This window comes from Ovis canadensis, chromosome 1, assembly GCF_042477335.2.
Source record: "Ovis canadensis isolate MfBH-ARS-UI-01 breed Bighorn chromosome 1, ARS-UI_OviCan_v2, whole genome shotgun sequence".
In the NCBI taxonomy this organism is placed as follows: Eukaryota; Metazoa; Chordata; class Mammalia; order Artiodactyla; family Bovidae; genus Ovis; species Ovis canadensis.
Window position 1 is genome coordinate 215960286 of NC_091245.1, and position 18392 is coordinate 215978677.

The 18392-nt window shown below is 35.8% G+C and overlaps 1 protein-coding gene across 3 annotated transcripts in view; it reads right to left on the minus strand.

Annotated features, from left to right (window-relative positions):
* Window positions 1-18392, minus strand: part of NAALADL2 (N-acetylated alpha-linked acidic dipeptidase like 2) — a 1648032-nt gene that overhangs the window by 1540792 nt on the left and 88848 nt on the right. For 2 of the 3 annotated variants that reach the window (XM_069559730.1, XM_069559749.1), the window contains exon 2: window positions 16579-16641. The gene's annotated coding sequence lies outside the window, so the exon portion shown is untranslated. Of the gene's footprint in view, window positions 1-3523; window positions 3575-16578; window positions 16642-18392 lie in introns of all 3 variants that reach the window. The other variant, XM_069559739.1, reaches the window with a different exon arrangement.

Sequence of the window (18392 nt, forward strand, 5' to 3'; positions counted from 1 at the left end):
CCAGTATTCTGGCCTCGAGAACTCCATGGACTGTATAGACCATGTGGTCACAAAGAGTTGGAACTATGTCACTTTCATTTCAATTTTGAGATATCACATCTTCCATTGTGATCATTTAAATGCATTTTTGTCTCCCCCTGAGCAGCACACACAAGTTTTAAAATCTATAAAGGCAAGGAAATTGCCTTGCTTATTTTTGTACTTCTAAGGGTATATACTCTAAACATAATACTCAGTAACTGCTGAATAAACTAGATTTGGGGAAATTCATGTAAAGTCTATACTTGGAGACACAACATTCTGCTATTTACTAAAAGCATCACCTTCAGCAAAACATAGCTTCTTAGGATGTCAGGATCATCACCTGTAACATATGTATGGTAGCTACCCACTTGGTCCCCACATGTGCCACAGTAAGTTAAAGTTTGTGAAGAGACTAGGGGATAGAAATCCTGGTGTAATATATCCAGTGCCAACAGCTCCTTACACTATTGATTTTTAGTAAAAACTTGTATATGATTCCACTAGAAAATTTTTCATCTATACATCCATTTAAAACTTTTAAGTCAAATAAATGTTTGTCATCTGGAATGTGAAGTTAATAATTATTAATTATTAATAAAACTGATATTTTATTGTACAAAGAGCAGAGATTTGGAAGTTACAAGATTAGGCTCATATTTTTACTCCATCATTTACTAGCCAAATCAGTTAACCTCCCATATAAGCTATATATAGGACATGCTAAGCATAATAAGATGCCCCTGAGTGCTTTAGGAAAGATTAAATATGTTGTATAACAAAGTGCTCTACCAAACTAAAAGGCATTCCAAAATTTGGCATTATTAACTTTTACATGCTGCAGCAGCAGCAGCAAGTTATCACTAATCATAATAGCCTTCACTAATATAGTGGCCACAGGCTTCCTTGGTAGCTCAGCTGGTAAAGAATCCTCCTGCAATGCAGGACACCCAGGTTTGATTTCCGGGTTGAGAAAATCCGCTGGAGAAGGGATAGGCTACCCACTCCAGTATTCTTGGGCTTCCCTGGTGGTTCAGAAGATAATCTGCCTACAATACGGGAGACCTGGGTATAATCCCTGGGTTGGGGACATGCCCTGGAGAAGGGCATGACAACCTACTCTAGTGTTCTTGCCTGGAGAATCCCCATGGACAGAGGAGCCTGGAGCACTATAGTTCATGGGGTCACAAAGTGCTAGACATGACTGATCAACTAAGCACAATATAGTGGCTACTATGTGCAAGGCACCAGGATGTTTTCTGTATATTTTTGTTAACCTTTAAAGCAACTATAAAAGATGAATAGTATTGTTCTAATTTGAGATAGGAGAAAAATAAGACTCAAGATACTTTAGGAACTTATCCAAGTATACCTAAGGTAGTAGTGGCAGAATTTGAACCAAGGACCATGGATGCTAAATCCTAATGTTTTTCCACCACATCAGACTTTCAAAACAGAGTTCAGGCATTTCTCCCATCGAATGTCAGTATTACAGAAATCAGACATAAAAAGCTAATCTTTTTTTCCTGTTTCAATGAATAGGAAATATTAGTATTTGTCACCTAGGAGCCTGGTGGGCTGCAGTCCACGGGGTCACTAAGAGTTGGACACACCTGAGCGGCTTCACTTTCACTTTTCACTTTCATGCATTGGAGAAGGAAATGGCAACCCACTCCAGTGTTCTTGCCTGGAGAATCCCATGGACAGAGGAGCCTGGTGGGCTGCTGTCTATGGGGTCGCACAGTGCCGGACATGACTGAAGCGACTTAGCAGCAGCAGCAGCAGCTCCAACGTGATAAATTTTATAAAATACATTAAAAATCTAAGTGATAAACTATCATATTGGGATATATACAAACTGCTGAAAACATTGTTTGGTGACCATCAAGCGGTTAACATGTTAGTTGGCAGATGGCAGATTTAGATGCAACCGCATGGCCTCCCAGCATCAGCCACACTCAAGCTCATCACTGATGCTGATATGGAATGTTTTCTGCAGAGGCTGTACCTGATCCTGACACCCCAACAACTATATCTAGTCTCTACTCAAACACTACTTTTATTAAAAATCATGCACTGAATTTAGATAAATCTTTTTTCTATATAAACATTAGCTGAAAAACATATTTGAGGACAGTGTATAAAAACCCATAATGTCTGGTGGGCTTCCTCCATGGCTCAGAGGTAAAAAATCCACTTGCCAGTGCAGGGGACATGGGCTCTGTCCCTGACCCTGGAAGATCCCACGTGCTGGAAGCAACTAAGCCCATGCACCACAGCTACTGAGCCAGTGCTCTAGAGTCTGTGAGCCACAGCTATGAGCCCACTTGCCTAGAGTCCCTGCTGCACAACAAAAGAAGCCACCACAATGAGAAGCCCACACACCACAATGAAGAGTAGCCCCTGCTCACTGCCACTAGAGAAAGCCTAGGCACAGCAACAAAGACCCAGTACAGCCATAAATAAATAAATAAATCTTTTAAAAGAAATCCACATGGTCTGGGAATACCACCGACACATTAACCATTAACCATACATTAGCCATTAACTGTATGTTATCCTGGAAGATGTTTTATAAGGAGCACCTTATATATCAGACATCAGTACAAAAAGTTGGTGATTATCGTTAAATAATGCACCGAAAGAAAACTGAAAGAACTTGTTTCTGTTCAAAGTCAAGGACAGGTGGAAAATGTTTACACTGACATTTTGGCAAAAATGAAGAAAGTATGTAATTGTAAAACACACATATGCTGTAGAGTCCTTTATTATCCAAGTCATGGTTCTTATAAGCAATCCAAAGTTAATAGATCAAAATATAGAGAACTAAACAATATTCATTTTATCATATACATTTCATGATTTTTAAACTGCTGTAAAGTATGTATTGGATTCTTTGCTCACTTGAGGGAAAAAGTGAATGTCTGCCCCAGAAACAGGAACAACCCAGTAAAATTTCCTTTTTAAACAAAATATTCAGTTGGACACATGGTATCTAAGCATACTGTAAATACTTCCTAAACCTCACAATTAAAGACTTACTTGAATCTCTGCCTTTATCCTGAATAACAGAGATCAATGGTTCAAAAGATAAAGACTTTCAATGCTTCATTGTCTTCTTTACATAAACTAAATTTTGTTTAAATTATCCTTTCTTTTCCTATATGCAGAAAAAAAGAAAAATTGTCTTCTTAACAAACAGAAAAGGTATTTTAGCCAATAGAGAACAAGTCAGAGGCTATCATTTAATCCTCTGTGTTGCAGGATGAGTTAATCCTCTGTATTTCAGGATGAGACCATTAGAAAACTTTTTTTTTCTTTTTGAAATGTAGACAAACTAAACCTGGGGGCAGAATCAGAACTTTAAAATGATTACAAAAGGGGAAAACAGAGTCATGTCTAGGGTTTGGGGACAGGAGGAACCAAAGTGTGTGACAATTCTGAGGCAGATGGGAAGCTGTAATTAAGAAAGGCATTCCCCCCAGGTAGTGAAGCCACTTACTCGGTCAGCCTCATTTCAGTGTAGTAACTGGCAACGTTATCTAATTCAAACCTAAAATAGTAAAGTTAAAAGCATCCTTTCAAAATTGCAAACTAACAAACATGATAATTATTAATTCAGTTAGACCAAACATAAGATTCTTTAATCTGTTAGAGGAAGTGTCAAAATTAGAAAAATCTGTGTCATTTAATTTGCCGTATTTCATAAATGAAGCCATGCTGAAGATGCTCCTTGCCTCTGACCTTAAGCACTATTTTTACTTTGCTGCATAATAGCAGCAATCTTCCAAACTTCCTTCTGTTCATACCAGCCAATACTAGCCAATATACTTTATAATTCCATTTTTTAGTAGAGTGAGCAAGGCTTTAGCTCTTGGCTGCTTAATGAACTGTTGCACAGTGATCATAGAAAAAATAAAATACAGGTTGCAATTTCTCTTGAATATTCAGAAACATAGTATCTATCGCCCACCCTTATGAGAATTAATTATTTAATGTGGCCAAATTATCTGTGCTATGAAATTTTAAAAAACATCTATTTTAAAATATTCATTAAAATTATCTACAGAACTAGTAATGCTGCTTACATAATTTCCATTCTAGAATTCAGTATAGCTGAAATTCATCAAAGTGTCAGTACAGTCAGCCCCTGTATCTGTGGGATGGCCATGGACAGGGAAAGTGAGGTATTATGCCATTTTATATAAAGGACTTGAGCATCTGTGGATTTTGGTATTCCTGAGGGTTCCTAGATCCCAAGGAAACCAAGGGACAACTAGAATACCTTGATGCCACCCATTTCATTCCTCTTCAACATTATACCTTCCTTAAATCTTACTTCTTAAAGATTTTTATAGATACTGCAAAGGGAGCCCAGGTGTTTAAAACCACTGAAATTAGTAAATAAATTACATGAAATGACTGTTTACCTAGAAAACTGCCTGAAAGCTAGGCCAGTATTAATTACAGGTAATCAGGATGGTTTTTCCTGTTATGATTTATTCATAAAATCCAGTTACACATCTTTAACTTTTCTCATATATAACTTTTGTCACTAGGAAATTATTAATAGATTTTTAAAAAATATTTCAGAAACTAGTTCCAATTGGTATATGAATAATATTTAGAGATGATATGTAAATAAAAATGCACAATCAATTTAAAATGTACATTAGTGACTTAAATAAATCATACTTATGAGAATCTAATGATGAGTGTTTAAGGTATAAGATATGAGAGACGGTATTAGGAAATAGAAGAAGTGGGGTGATAATACGACAGGAAAAAGCACCTTTTAGGAAGTCCTTAAAAACAATACAGTGCAGAAAAGAGCCCAATTCTGTCCCATTAGTACTATTCACAGATAGTTATATGAAGGCAGGGAAGAACCAAAGAACCCTTAGATTCGCTTATTCTCCACAGCAAAGAGTCTTCAAGTATTTTTAAAGACACATGCTTTCTTTATTATTAAAATAATATGCAATTATTTTAGGAAATTTGGAAATTACAGAATAGCATCAATGAGAAAATATAAATTGTCTATAATCCCAGACGCTAGAAGCAAATAGGGCTTGCAGTTTGGCATACTTTCTTTCAGTCTTTCTTCTCTGTAAATGTACATGAATTTTAACTTACTTTGCACCACACGGTGAGTACAATTTGGCATTCAGCTTTTTCACTTAACACACCAGATATTTCTTATTTTAAATGCCCTTTAAAAATACCATGTTTAACAGGTACATAATAACTCCATCATATGGTTGTATCCTAATTTTTTTAAAGTCCTGCCATTGGAGGAATTTTGGTTGTTTCTAACTTTAAGTTTGCATATTTAATGATGGATCATAATTTTGAATATTTACTTGTAGTTTTATCTACACCTCTGTTTTCCTTCTGTGGGAGAGATTTCTAAAATCAGTTGTGTAGGTCAGAGGATTTTTTAGGCTTTGAAAGATATTGATATATATCACCAAATTGATATGTATTAAAGGCTATTGATATATATAACCAAACTTTTAAAGGCTATTGATATATATTACACTACCAAATTATTTTCTCAAAAGGTTATACATATTTTTATTAAATTTTACAGTTTATGAAGGTGATTCTTTGTCCACTTCTGGCTTTATGTTTCAAGAATATGGTAACATTAGCAAAGTACAAACTGATGAAGCATTTAAATTGCTCTGTAATTTACTAGTCCAACATTCAGTTTAAATGTTATAAACTGAAAGCCTACAAGAGGACATTTCAAATGCATTTACACTTCTGTTAAGCTGTCCTTACTTAACATAGCTGTGATTTTTCTTCACAAAATGCTACCATAATGCCACTTGACACAGAACTGTAGCTACAGAGGGAAAAAATTAGACAATGATGTCTTAGAATGCAAGATTTTGATTCACATAGACCTAATGAGATAAGTAACCTTGGAAAACTACTTAGTCCCATTTGATTCTGTTTTGTCAACACTAAAATGGGAAAAATATCTACTTTTCTGGGTTGTTATAAAATGTACTCTCTCTCTCTCTCTCTCTCTCTCTCTATATATATATATATATATATATATATGTGATAAGGAAATGGCAACCCACTCCAGCATTCTTGCCTGGTATAGCCCATGGACAGAGGACCCTTGCAGAGTCCATGGGATCACAAGAGTCGGACATGACTTAATGACTAAACCATCACACACACACAAACACACACACAAAATCATCAGTTACTGACAGTGAAAAGTCTTGCTCATCACCATTCTATAGTGAAGCTTACCAAACCTCATCTAAACATATACTTATCAGCTTTTACTGTTTATTCTTAAAATAGATGTATAGGGATTTTAAATATGTAAAGAATGCTTCCAACATAAAAACAGACAGCAAAAAAAAAAAAAAAAAAGCCAGGAGGAAACAGACTGTGCAGAGTGAGAAATATTTCAACAAAATAAAATTACTATAGTACAGCATAAAACAGGAACAGAATACCATAAAATAGGAACAGTGACAGAATACAGTCCCTAAAAATTAAAAAAATAATAAAAAAGACAAAATCAAAGAAACCACCAGAGACGAAAAGAAATGGAAAGTAACAGAAGAAAATAAGTCAAAGAACTAATCTAGAATAGCCAGCATTGTTTTTCAATAGATATCATTGAAATAAAGAAGAAAGAAAATCACAGTTGTATTACAATAAGAAAAAAAAATGCCAAACTGAAAATTCAGATTGAAAAGGCGTATGCATGCATGCACATAGTTGCTTCAGTCATGTCCAACTCTTTGGGACCCTATGGACTACAGCTCACTCAGGCTCCTCTATCCATGGGATTCTCCACACAAGAATCCTGGAGTGGGTTGCCATTTCCACCTCCGGGATCTTCCTGACACAGGGGTTGAACCCACGTCTTTTTTTTTACCACTAGAGCCACCTGGGAAGCCCTTGAAAAGGCATACAGATGTCCAATAAAGAGATCAAAAACTTCTTAAGAAAAAAAGTACTTACCACTACAGCAGTAGGCCTCTGACTTCAGAAAGACTACTAGAAAGTAGAGGTTTCAGTACACTGAGAGGAAGCCGCTTATGATCATCCAAACCATCAGTCAAGCAGAAGGATAGAGTAAGACACATCTAGCTTATGAGGAGACAAAAGACTTTCCCAGGCACCATTTCTTAGAAAATCACTGGAGGCAGAAATTAGATGCAGGTACCACATCCTAATTGACCACTGCCTTCCTCGGTGATCAGTGCAAAGAACCAGAGGAAAATAATAGAATGGAAAAGACTAGAGATCTCTTCAAGAAAGTCAGATACCAAGGGAACACTTCATGCAAAGATGGGTACAATAAAGTACAGAAACAGTATGGACCTAACAGAAGCATAAGTTGCTAAGAAGTGGTGGCAAGAATACACAGAAGAACTATACAAAAAAGATCTCCATGACCCAGATGATCACAATAGTGTGTGATCACTCACCTAGAGCCAGGCATCCTGGAATGCGAAATCAAGTGGGCCTTAGAAAACATCACTGCGAACAAAGCTAGTGGAGGTGATGGAATTCCAGGTGAGCTATTTCAAATCCTAAAAGATGATGCTGTTAAAGTGCTGCACTCAATATGCCAGCAAATTTGGAAAACTCAGTAGTGGCCACAGGACTAGAAAAAGTCAGTTTTCATTCCAATCCCAAAGAAAGGCAATGCCAAAGAATGTTCAAACTACAGCACAATTGCACTCATCTCATACTCTAGCAAAGTAATGCTCAAAATTCTCCAAGCCAGGCATCAACAGTACATGAACCATGAACTTCTAGATGTTCAAGCTGGTTTTAGACAAGCAGAGGAACTAGAGGTCAAATTGCCCACATGCACTATATCATCGAAAAAGCAAGAGAGTTACAGAAAAACATCTACTTCTGCTTTGTTGACTATGCCAAAGCCTTTGCCTGTGTGGATCACAACAAACTGTGGAAAATTCTGAAAGAGATGGGAAGATGAGACCACTGGATCTGCCTCCTGAGAAATTTGTACACAGGTCAAGAAGCAACAGTTAGAACTGGACATGGAATCATGGACTGGTTCCAAATTGGGAAAGAAGTATGTCAAGGCTGTATATTGTCACCCTGTTACTTATATGCAGAGTACATCATGCAAAATGCCAGGCTGGATGAAGCATAAGGTGGAATCAAGTTTGCTGGGAGCAATATCAGTAACCTCAGATACTCAGATGACACCACCCTTATGGCAGAATGTGAAGAACTAAAGAGCCTCTTGATGAAAGTCAAAGAGGGTGAAAAACTGGATTTAAAACTCAACATTTAAAAAACTAAGATCATTGCATCCAGTCCCAACACTTAGCAAATAGATGGGGAAACAATGGAAACAGTTACAGTCTTTATTTTCTTGGGCTCAAAAATCACTGCAGTTGGTGACTACAGCCATGAAATTAAAAGATGCTTACTCCTTGGAATAAAAGCCCAGACCAACCTGACAGCATATTCAAAAGCAGAGACATTACTTTGACAACAAAGGTCCATCTAGTCAAATCTATGGTTTTTCCAGTAGTCATGTGTGGATGTGAGAATTAGACTATAAAAAAAGCTGAGCACCAAAGAATTGATGCTTTTAAACCGTGGTGTTGGAGAAGACTCTTGAGAGTCCCTTGGACTGCAAGGAGATCAAACCAGTCAGTCCTAAAGAAATCAGTCCTGGGTTTTCATTGGAATGACTGATGCTGAAGCTCTAATACTTTGGCCACCTGATGCAAAGAAATGACTCACTGGAAAAGCCCCTAATGCTGGGAAAGATTGAAGGTGGGAAGAGAAGGGGATGACAGAGGTGAGATGGTTGGATGGTATCACTGACTCAATGGACATGAGTTTGAGCAAGCTCTGGGAATTGATGATGGACAGGGAAGCCTGGCGTGCTGTAGTCCTTGAAGTCGCAGAGTCGGCCACAACCTAGCAGCTGAACTGACTGACCACATCCTAATACAAAAAAGCAGGAAATATCCCAGAATAACAGTTGTACCAGGCATAGAAACAATGGCCACAATTGATCAACAGGAATATCTCCAGGCCAAAATCAGAAAAACTTCAATGTGGCCAATAGAGCATTTTATGAGTTTCATCTGAATCTTTCCCCTTCTTTATTGTTAACTTTTCTCTCTCTTGCATCAAGTTTAAGAGGAGTTTATTTCATTACCATTTCAGAAGAACACTCCCTACTTTCTTTTAGATTCTTTGGTTTTTCTTGCATCCTAAGGTGAGGACTAAATGCTTTAATCTAGCTTCTATTTGTCTTTAAAAATGAAGCCATTCAAGACCAAACTTTCCTGAGAAGAACAAAAAAATTATTGTAAAATATTATTAATAGCCATTTAATAGATTTTCTATAGAACATTTGGGAATGAACAGCAACAGATGTCTACAAATTAAGCAAACAAAAAAGCAAAGAGGTTAATGTTTAGAAACATATGTGAAAGAAAAATATCATATGTCTTGGTTTAGAAGTAAATTATATTCATTTATTATTACTAATGTAAAGACAATTTAACAATTGTAATATAACTTTGTAATTTTTTAAAAAGGGGTGATATTTTGTATGGCTGGGTATGAAATCTTAGAAAAATTAATTCTCAATCAACAAAACAAGAAGTCAACAGATAGTACCAACTGTTTATAATAAAGAAATAACTACTTAAACCTCAGAAAAAGAAAGAAAAAAAAAGAACAGCTGAAAATCATTGTCTCCGGAGCAGCCTGGAAAAAATATTAAATGCTATTTTTAATAAAAATGCTACTTTTACATTTTAAGTTCATATGCTGTTTAAACTATATTAAGATAATACTTTTATAAATGGTGATTAATTTATTTAGTTAACCTAATAGAATGCAACTAAATTTTTGTTTCTTTAGAAGAGAAAGTAGAAGAGGACAGAGAAAAATGGTGAGAGATGTCGAAGAAGGAAAGAACAGTATCAGGAAATGAGTAACTATGTAGAGTGGCTATAAAATATTGTAGAAAGAAGCCTTATTAAAATGTTTTTCATTAAATGTAGAGGTAATCAAAGTAATTTAACCTGATTGTTAATTACTGTCTCTGGAACATGTTAATTGTACTATATTTGTAAATAAATATCAGTAAAATATGGCTTAATTACTTCCACTGTATTTCTTTATTCACTCCCCCATCAATACCCTAATTCAGCCTACTTCTCTTGTGCATAGATGTCCACAACTCCCTCCAAGCCAGACATCCTGCTTCTAGTCCCCGCTCAGGCTCATTCCACAGAAGATTCTATCTTCATAACAGGACTTCCAGCCCAAGAATCTATAGCACTCCACTGTAAGCACACTGCCTGGCTTTGAAGGCCCTTCCTTGACTTCTCCTCACATACAGTAAATTCCCAGGACATATACTCTGTGCCAGTTGCTAATACCTCCTTCCTGCACTGCCATTCTCCCTCATGTTAACTGCAAAACCACTGACTGCCCTTGTGGTTTATACTACTTGGTCACCCCACTCTCCCAAACAAAAATTTCTGTTTCTCTACAAATTCGCTACCCAGTTTTCATCTGTTACAATCCAGCTCAAACCATAGTGTGCCTCTAAAACACCTTCTCTCAAAATTCCACAGTGCACAGATCTAACCCTTTTCTAATGACTCTTACACCATCTTCACCTCATAATTAACATCTATTTAAGTATGTTTCTATTTTCTATTTCTGTATTATATTTTTGCTGCCTATTCTGTTTTCCTATAATTACAAACTTCCATAGCAGGAAACACACTGAGCTCCTCTATATTCTAGAATAATTAAAATCATAAACGAAGCCCAGTAACATTTTTGGATTGTTTAAAAATGTGTATTTTATAGCACTCAGTGCATTTTTGTATACATCCTTCACACTCTAGATATCTTGAATGGTTGATTAACCTACTTTAAGTATAGTTAATAAACATATTGTAATTTTACAGCTGTGAGATTCCTTGACTAAGCCTTTATGTTATTTAACCATCGCCTTTCATCCTTCTGAGCTGAATCTGTGCTTTAGTTGTTTTGTCACATATTTCAATTTTCTAATTTAGAAAAAAATAAGTCAGAATTTTAAAATGTTATAAAATATTGATTCAGGTACATGGTGATCAAAAATAATCTGTTACCAGAATTTATCACTAAATTCTCTTCATAATAGATATCTTACTTCATTCCCAATTAAAATTAAATGGCTTTAAAATTAAATGGAAAGTGGAGTGTGGCATAATAGACCTCTGAAAAATTTACTTTGAAATTCATGTTATCTGAGTGTTAATATTTTAGAGCAAAACATCCAGTAAGTTTAGGATTAAAGAAAAGAGATATGGTAAGATAAAAAAAAAAAATGTGAGAAAAGCTTTGGTTCTCCTATGTGCAAAATCTTACTTCTAGTAGGACTATGCGTCCCACCTAAAACTGTATTATTCCAATTTTAATGGATGTTTTGATTGTCCCCTTCCATCTCCATAAGGCAAAAGGTACATAAATGAGTGCAGCTACAAAGAAAAAAATTCTATCAAATTTTCTATACAAAATTTTCAAAATAACTATCATTAAGAAAACCCACTTGCAAAGTTCCTAGTCTCCAGGCAACAGGTTAGCATAAGCCACATTGTATTGCTGAGGAAAGGCAATGTCCTAATGTAAAAAGAACTGTTTTTGTCTCAGTTCCTGGATATTTGCAGAGTTATATTAAAGAAAAAGAGAAACCAATCTGGGCATGTTAGCATGAATAGACAGCCAATAAACAGCAACAGAATGGAGGAGATTTATACCCCTTTTCTCAGACAATTAAAAACAATTAACATTTCTCTCAACAACAAGCCAGCTTCAAATGTTGTGTATAAATTTCACAAGTGGTATTCCTGCCAGTAGTATACCTGACTACCAAGTCTTCATAGAAAACTGTTTTTTGTCTCACTTGCTCCGCAAGTTATTTTAACAATTGCCTTTGGTAACTTAAGGAGAGAATTTGGCACAGAGAATTTGTTAAAATGTACATGAAAGCTGCCTGCCAAGGTAACGGTACAGAACAGGTGCTGTCCAAGTCAGAAGGTGGACGAAAAAGAAGGAAACCAACAGACGGAATAAGCACAAGAAATGACCCTGAAACAAGGCAGCCAGCACCTCACACTGTTCCCACCACCTGGCCCGGCCAGGGCCAACCCTCCACCAATTGTCCAGCTCACAGTTGTTTACACATCCCACTGGCTGGCCTGGCCACATTGTCTGCCTCTCTTTTTTAAAAAATTTCTTTCTCTTACTAGAGGAAAGACTATTTTATGAACTGTTGATTCACTTTCCTACTCTAAATATATAAAGGAGTTAGTGGTGCTTCTGATATGTTTGAGCTCTTGTCACAGTAAAGAAAACAATCATTTTTGTCTTATCTATTAGAAATTTGCTGTTAAAAGGTTCTCTTGAAGGATTTAGGATTGGGTAATTTCTTACTTTAAAGGAAGTAATCAAGTTTTCATTTTACAATTAGAAATCATACTTGCTGTTAAAGACAGCGGGTCGTATTTTTGCTAAAACCCTTTAGCAGGATTATAAGGACAATTAGAATCTCTCTGTGGTTCAGCTTTGATCTCTTCATTAGTATCATTTCACCTGGACCAGCTTTAGCCTAGAGGTGGGGCTGCTAAACTGAGATCAGATACTAAGAGTCAGTTTAGACCAAGTGACCTTAATATGGGAAGCAAGTTCTACAGTGACTGTTCCAAAGTGAAGTCCTTAGCACTCAGTGTGACTGTGTGTTATGGAACCCTAATTAGTCAATTAGTATGGAGGAAACAAATTTTTTTCCTCTCCCCATCTTAGGTTAATTAGCTTGGTCCTGTAAATTCGGCTGATGAAAGACAGATGAATGAGAGAAAAACAAATTCATTTTCACGTGCAAGGGCATACACAAGGGAGCACTCAGTAATGAATACCTCAAAGGAATGGTTGGAATTTGGGTCTTAAGGGCTTCCCTTGTGGCTCAGCTGGTAAAGAATCTGCCTGCAATGTGGGAGACCTGGGTTCAGTCCCTGGGTTGGGAAGATCCCCTGGAGAAGGGAAAGACTATCCAGTCCAGTATTCTGGCCTGGAGAATTCCATGGACTATACAGTCCATGGGGTCACAGAGTCAGACACAACTGAGCAACTTTCACTTCACTTCACTTCACTTTATACCTAATTCACTAGGGGAAGGGAATGGGGAGGAAAGGCAATTACAGAAAAACAAATGACACACTGAGATGATTAAAAAAAAAAAGATCTTAGACAAATCTATGGGGGATATGCCAGCTTTGTAACAAAATTTGTTTGGGTGTGGTGAGAAGATTACAGTTGCTCTGCAGAAGATTTAGTGACTTTTGAGATCTTTGAAGAGACTCTGCTTTTAGGCAAATAAGGAATCTCAGAACATAAATGCAGTCAACTAAAAATCATTGTGATGCCCAGTTCCAAAGTACTGACATATACACACTACTGTGTGAAAATAGAAAACTAATAAGAACCTGCTGTATAGCACAGGGAACTCATTACTCTATACTGGCCTATATGAGAAAAGAATCTTAAAAAAAAAAGACAGTGGATATATGATTCACTTTGGAGTGCATCTGAAACTACTATAACAGAATTGTAAATCAAATATACTCCAATGAAAATTATAAAAAATAAAAAGATAAAGACTAAGGACAAAAAAGTCATTTTTATGTCAAACAAGACTACTTTGGGGGTGGTATTTCCTGATCCTTCTCAATATTCTCCACTTCTACTGCTCTCTTTTATACCTCTTTTCTACTTTCATTAGACTTTCTTTAATTTGGCTATTCTTAACCTGTATTCTGAGTAACAGCAAGCCAGAAAAATGTCCATTTTTCCAAAACATTAGGCAGCATTTATTTGAGAACTACATCTTCACTTTGCAAAATGTTAACATTACTCTATGGATGGTGGACAGATTCCATATGCAAAATGACATTCTCATTCATATTTTATTTCTTAAATATGTGATACAGTTAGATTTTACATGTTTAAAACTTATTTTCATTTGAAAAAAAATTTTAAATGTCTTACCAAAATTACTGAGTTTATTGAAACTTCCAGTTTATGTCTATCCTTAGGCCACTAAAAAAAAATGAGAGCTGATATCCTACTCTGTGCAGCCTTGAGTGAGTGTCTTAGTCCTTCCAGAACTTTTTTGTGGCTATACCAAAAAAATTCACAAATGATTTCAAGGACAATCTGGCAGCAAGGTGACCAGTGTAGCAGTGTTAGTTCCTCAGTCATATCTGACTTTTTGCAACCCCATAGACTGTAGGCCACGATGCTTCTTTGCCCATGGAATTCTCCAGGCAAGAATGTTAGAGTGGACAATAGGACAGCATATTTTAAAGGAATATCCCCAGAAAAGCTGGTCAAAGCAAAGTCTCTAGAATTCAGGACTTTACAATGGTAAGAAATACAGAATTTACTATTATAACTGAACCCATTAATTTATGATTAATTTAATGATAGTTACCATTTCATCTCTTTCTCATTACAAAAGAAAGTTTTATAATGTATTTTGAATATATAATTTTCTGGAGTTAAATAAACTTGGAAATATTGATTTCTTTTTTGTTAAAAATATTTTTTTTCCTTTAATCTTAGTTTTCTCCAAAACTTTTCCATGCTTTCAAAGAGAATTTATGAGGACATATAATTTTTATTTACAAGTTAATACATTATTTTTAAAATCATAAGCCATATTGCTTTTGATGGAGTCCCCTTACTATAAATCTAAAAATCAAGAGGAGATGCAGAGGTCAATTTTGCCATTTGAGACAACTGATCAAAGAAAAGGGGTTTTAAGTAGTCAGTCTTTGTGGGGACCCTCTGTTGGGTCAACCTACCCATTCCGCGGAGTTTTACATTTGATCCTGTCATCATACACCGTAAACACTGAGATGTTACTCTGTGCAATAGATCCTGGGAAAACAAGGTGCATCAGTCTAAGTCCTTGCTCACAAAGACTTTATATTCTAGGAAGTCTATTCTATCTATGTAGGTATACAGGAAGAAGAATGGCTCGCCTTCCTGGTTGTTAGATATAGGAAGCTGGCCTTGTGAGAATCTGGTCAACCTGATTTGAAGATAATGTTCAGTATCAGATGAAGTCTTTCCAGTTTAATTGCTACCATTCAGAATTATGTCTGCATTCCTTGATGTGGTTCAGAAGGACATTCTTGATGTACCCCTTCCTGAATTCTTTAGACATACCTTAAACACTATCTTAAACACTACACATCAGATATAACTATTTTGTAACCAAAATTTAATATCTTCCACACATCTGCCACATTTGTCCTTAAGAATTTATCTCTAGCCCAACTTAGAGGTCCACTTTATTCTTTGCTTTGTATCCCATGCTTACCTATACTGTTTTCACAACATCACATGATGCTGTACTTGCCTATTTTCTTGACTGATTGCCACTGATCTGTAAGTCTCTGAGAAAAAGATACTTATTCCTCACCATTATGTCCTCAGTGTAAGTAGCTCACGCTTAGTAGGTGCTCAATAAATATTTGTTGCATGAATGAGTGAATTGCTTCAACTTCTGTTTTACAAGAGAAACAATAGTGCTAAATGATCCATTCCATTATCTTTCAAGTAGAAAGCTACAAGCGTGCATGCATACGTGCTCAGTCCTGTCTGACTCTTTGCAGCCCCATGGACTGTAGCTCACCAGGCTCCTTGTTCATAGGCTTTTTCCAGGCAAGACTACCGAAATAAGTTGCTATCTCCTCCTCTAGAGGTAGAAAGCTAAATAATCCCAAATGATCCATGATGTATAACTAAATATACTGATTAAAATCTCTTAAAGTATAATTATATATTTACTTTTCTTTAATATCCACAATGAAAATAACAACTGCTAGCAATTTCTAATTAGTTTCTTTTTTTCAAATCCATATTAACTTAGGATTAAAAAATCAGTGTGATACATTTATATAAACTAAACAGAATTGTACAGCATAGTGTTCAGCTGTACATAGTGTACAGCATGGCTCAGAGTAAGTCCTCGCTAATGTCAGCATGACAGCAGCAGTGCCAATGTACCAGTTTATGGTGAGGGCAATAAAGACTGTGTATCAACAATGTTATATATAAGTCATTTGAAAGACAGGTATCCAAGATAATATTATAAAGAAACAGGGATAAAAATTTGGACATTTATTTCAAGATATAGGAAAAGCATAATCATGTGTCTTTTTTCCAAGTAATTGTTATTGGTATTATTCTTACATTAAGCATGATAATAATAAATTATTGCATTAGGAAAGAGAATGTGAATTATAGTCACATAATTTTACGATACTCTGTAGGGCATAGAATAATTCCAACGTCCAAAAATGCAAGCAAACAATATTGACATCGAAATGCTGTTTGAAAAAAACAGCCGTTACAGAGAAAAAGAGATAAAAAACGGTTTTTATACTCTCAACTCCTAAAACCATTTTACAAATATTTATAAAATGTCACCAATAGAGGGCTTACCTGAGGTCAAGTGAAAGAGGCCCTAAACCATCAAAAGCTATTTCCAAGGTCCAGCTGGGAGATCTAAAACAGAGAGTAACAAAGACAGTTTATGACAAAGCTGACACACAGTATTCTGGAAGGAGTGAAATCAATTGTGACATTTTTCATTTATTTGTAAATGCCTCTTTGGCAGTACACTCTCTCAAAATGACAGTTGCTTCTTACAGAAGAGGGGAGGTGATGGTAAAATACAGGAATCTTGACAGTTGCTTTAATGAGATTTTGCATTAGGGCTATTCTAACACTTTTCCCAACAAGGAGCCTGCCCTTCATTTTCAATATCATAACTCAGTAATTTGGAAAATGTTATCTCTGTGAAAACTAAACCAGTCAGTCCTTAATAGCCATTGCTCAGTTTATTTTCCTCTTATCTTTCAATTAGAAGAAAACATTCTAAAGCAAGTATCTAAATAAATGTCTGCCATACAGACCAATTGTGTCTTTTATTAAAAGAGTACTATTTTACCAAAAAACAGTAATATGGTGTATGATTGAACAACTCAAGACACACTTTCCAGTAACTCAATATTTGTTTGAAAATACCACAGAGTACCATATAAGATATATCTTTAAAGACTTTACTTTGTATGTTTTAACAAGTTCCTCTGGAAAAGGAAATTATTGCCAAGGCAGTTTCACTAGTCTTAAAAATTTGAGCATCTCCAAATTAAGCAGTCTAAAGATTCCACTTCATGTATTCATTCAATTTTCCTTTGATTATATATTGAGTGTTTGGTGCAAAGTAACTGTCCTCAACCCATTTCTTTAAAAAATGTAAATTATACTGTGCAAGGAAAATACAGTCTAACCCAGGGTAGCCCAGCACCTATCACCTATTAGTCAACCAGTAGATATTTACTGAACTGATAAGCTGCACAAAATCAAATCTTTGTGCATAGCAAAAACATTTTGGCATTTCACTGCATTATGGGTTCAAATTCTAGATCACAGAGAAATGAACTAAATAAGAAACCTCAGAGAAGTAACAAACTTTCTGGGTTCCAATTTGCTTTTCTATGAAGTAGAGTTGGCACTATTTACTGCATGTGATTTCTGTAATGATTAAATAAATGTTGGGGCAGGAATAAAGCACCTAACACAAGTTCTTGGCTCATAATATGCTAATAAACAATAGTTATTATAATTACAAGGTTTTACTTTGACCAGAACAAATAACACCTTTCTCAAATATAACAACAAAAGTAGTAACAATAAATAAGTGGAAGGAGGAAACCCTGGCTGTAAGAATTCTAAGATAAAACCTTTAGTTCTATCTTTTCCCTCTGTGAAACTCAGCTCTCTCATCACAAAAATGGAACTAATGTTCCTATCTTTACATAAAACACCATCTCAGCTTGGCTATGAAGGCTGTCTGGGTATTTAAGTACCCAAACATCATGCATTCTCGGAAAATGTTCACTGGCCATGGCAGTGAACATCATCTCAGGTTGGCAGATTAGCTGTGGTCTAAGATTTGTGTTGGTAACCTTACTCTGATGGTCGCTGGTAACTTCAGGTACTGCTCAGTAGAGATGGAAAACTGCTCGAGCAGCTAAACGTATGCAGACTCATGAAGGTTTTTGTTTCCTTATTCTATCCTCAATTACCTAGTGCAGTGATTCTCAAACTTAGCTATACATTAAAATTACCAGGAACATTTTTGTAAAATGTTAATATCTATGTGTAACCCAACACAAGTAAATCAACATATTTTTTAAAGGCTTTCTAGGTAATTCCAATGTGCAGCCAGAGTTTAGAAGAACCAGCCTAAA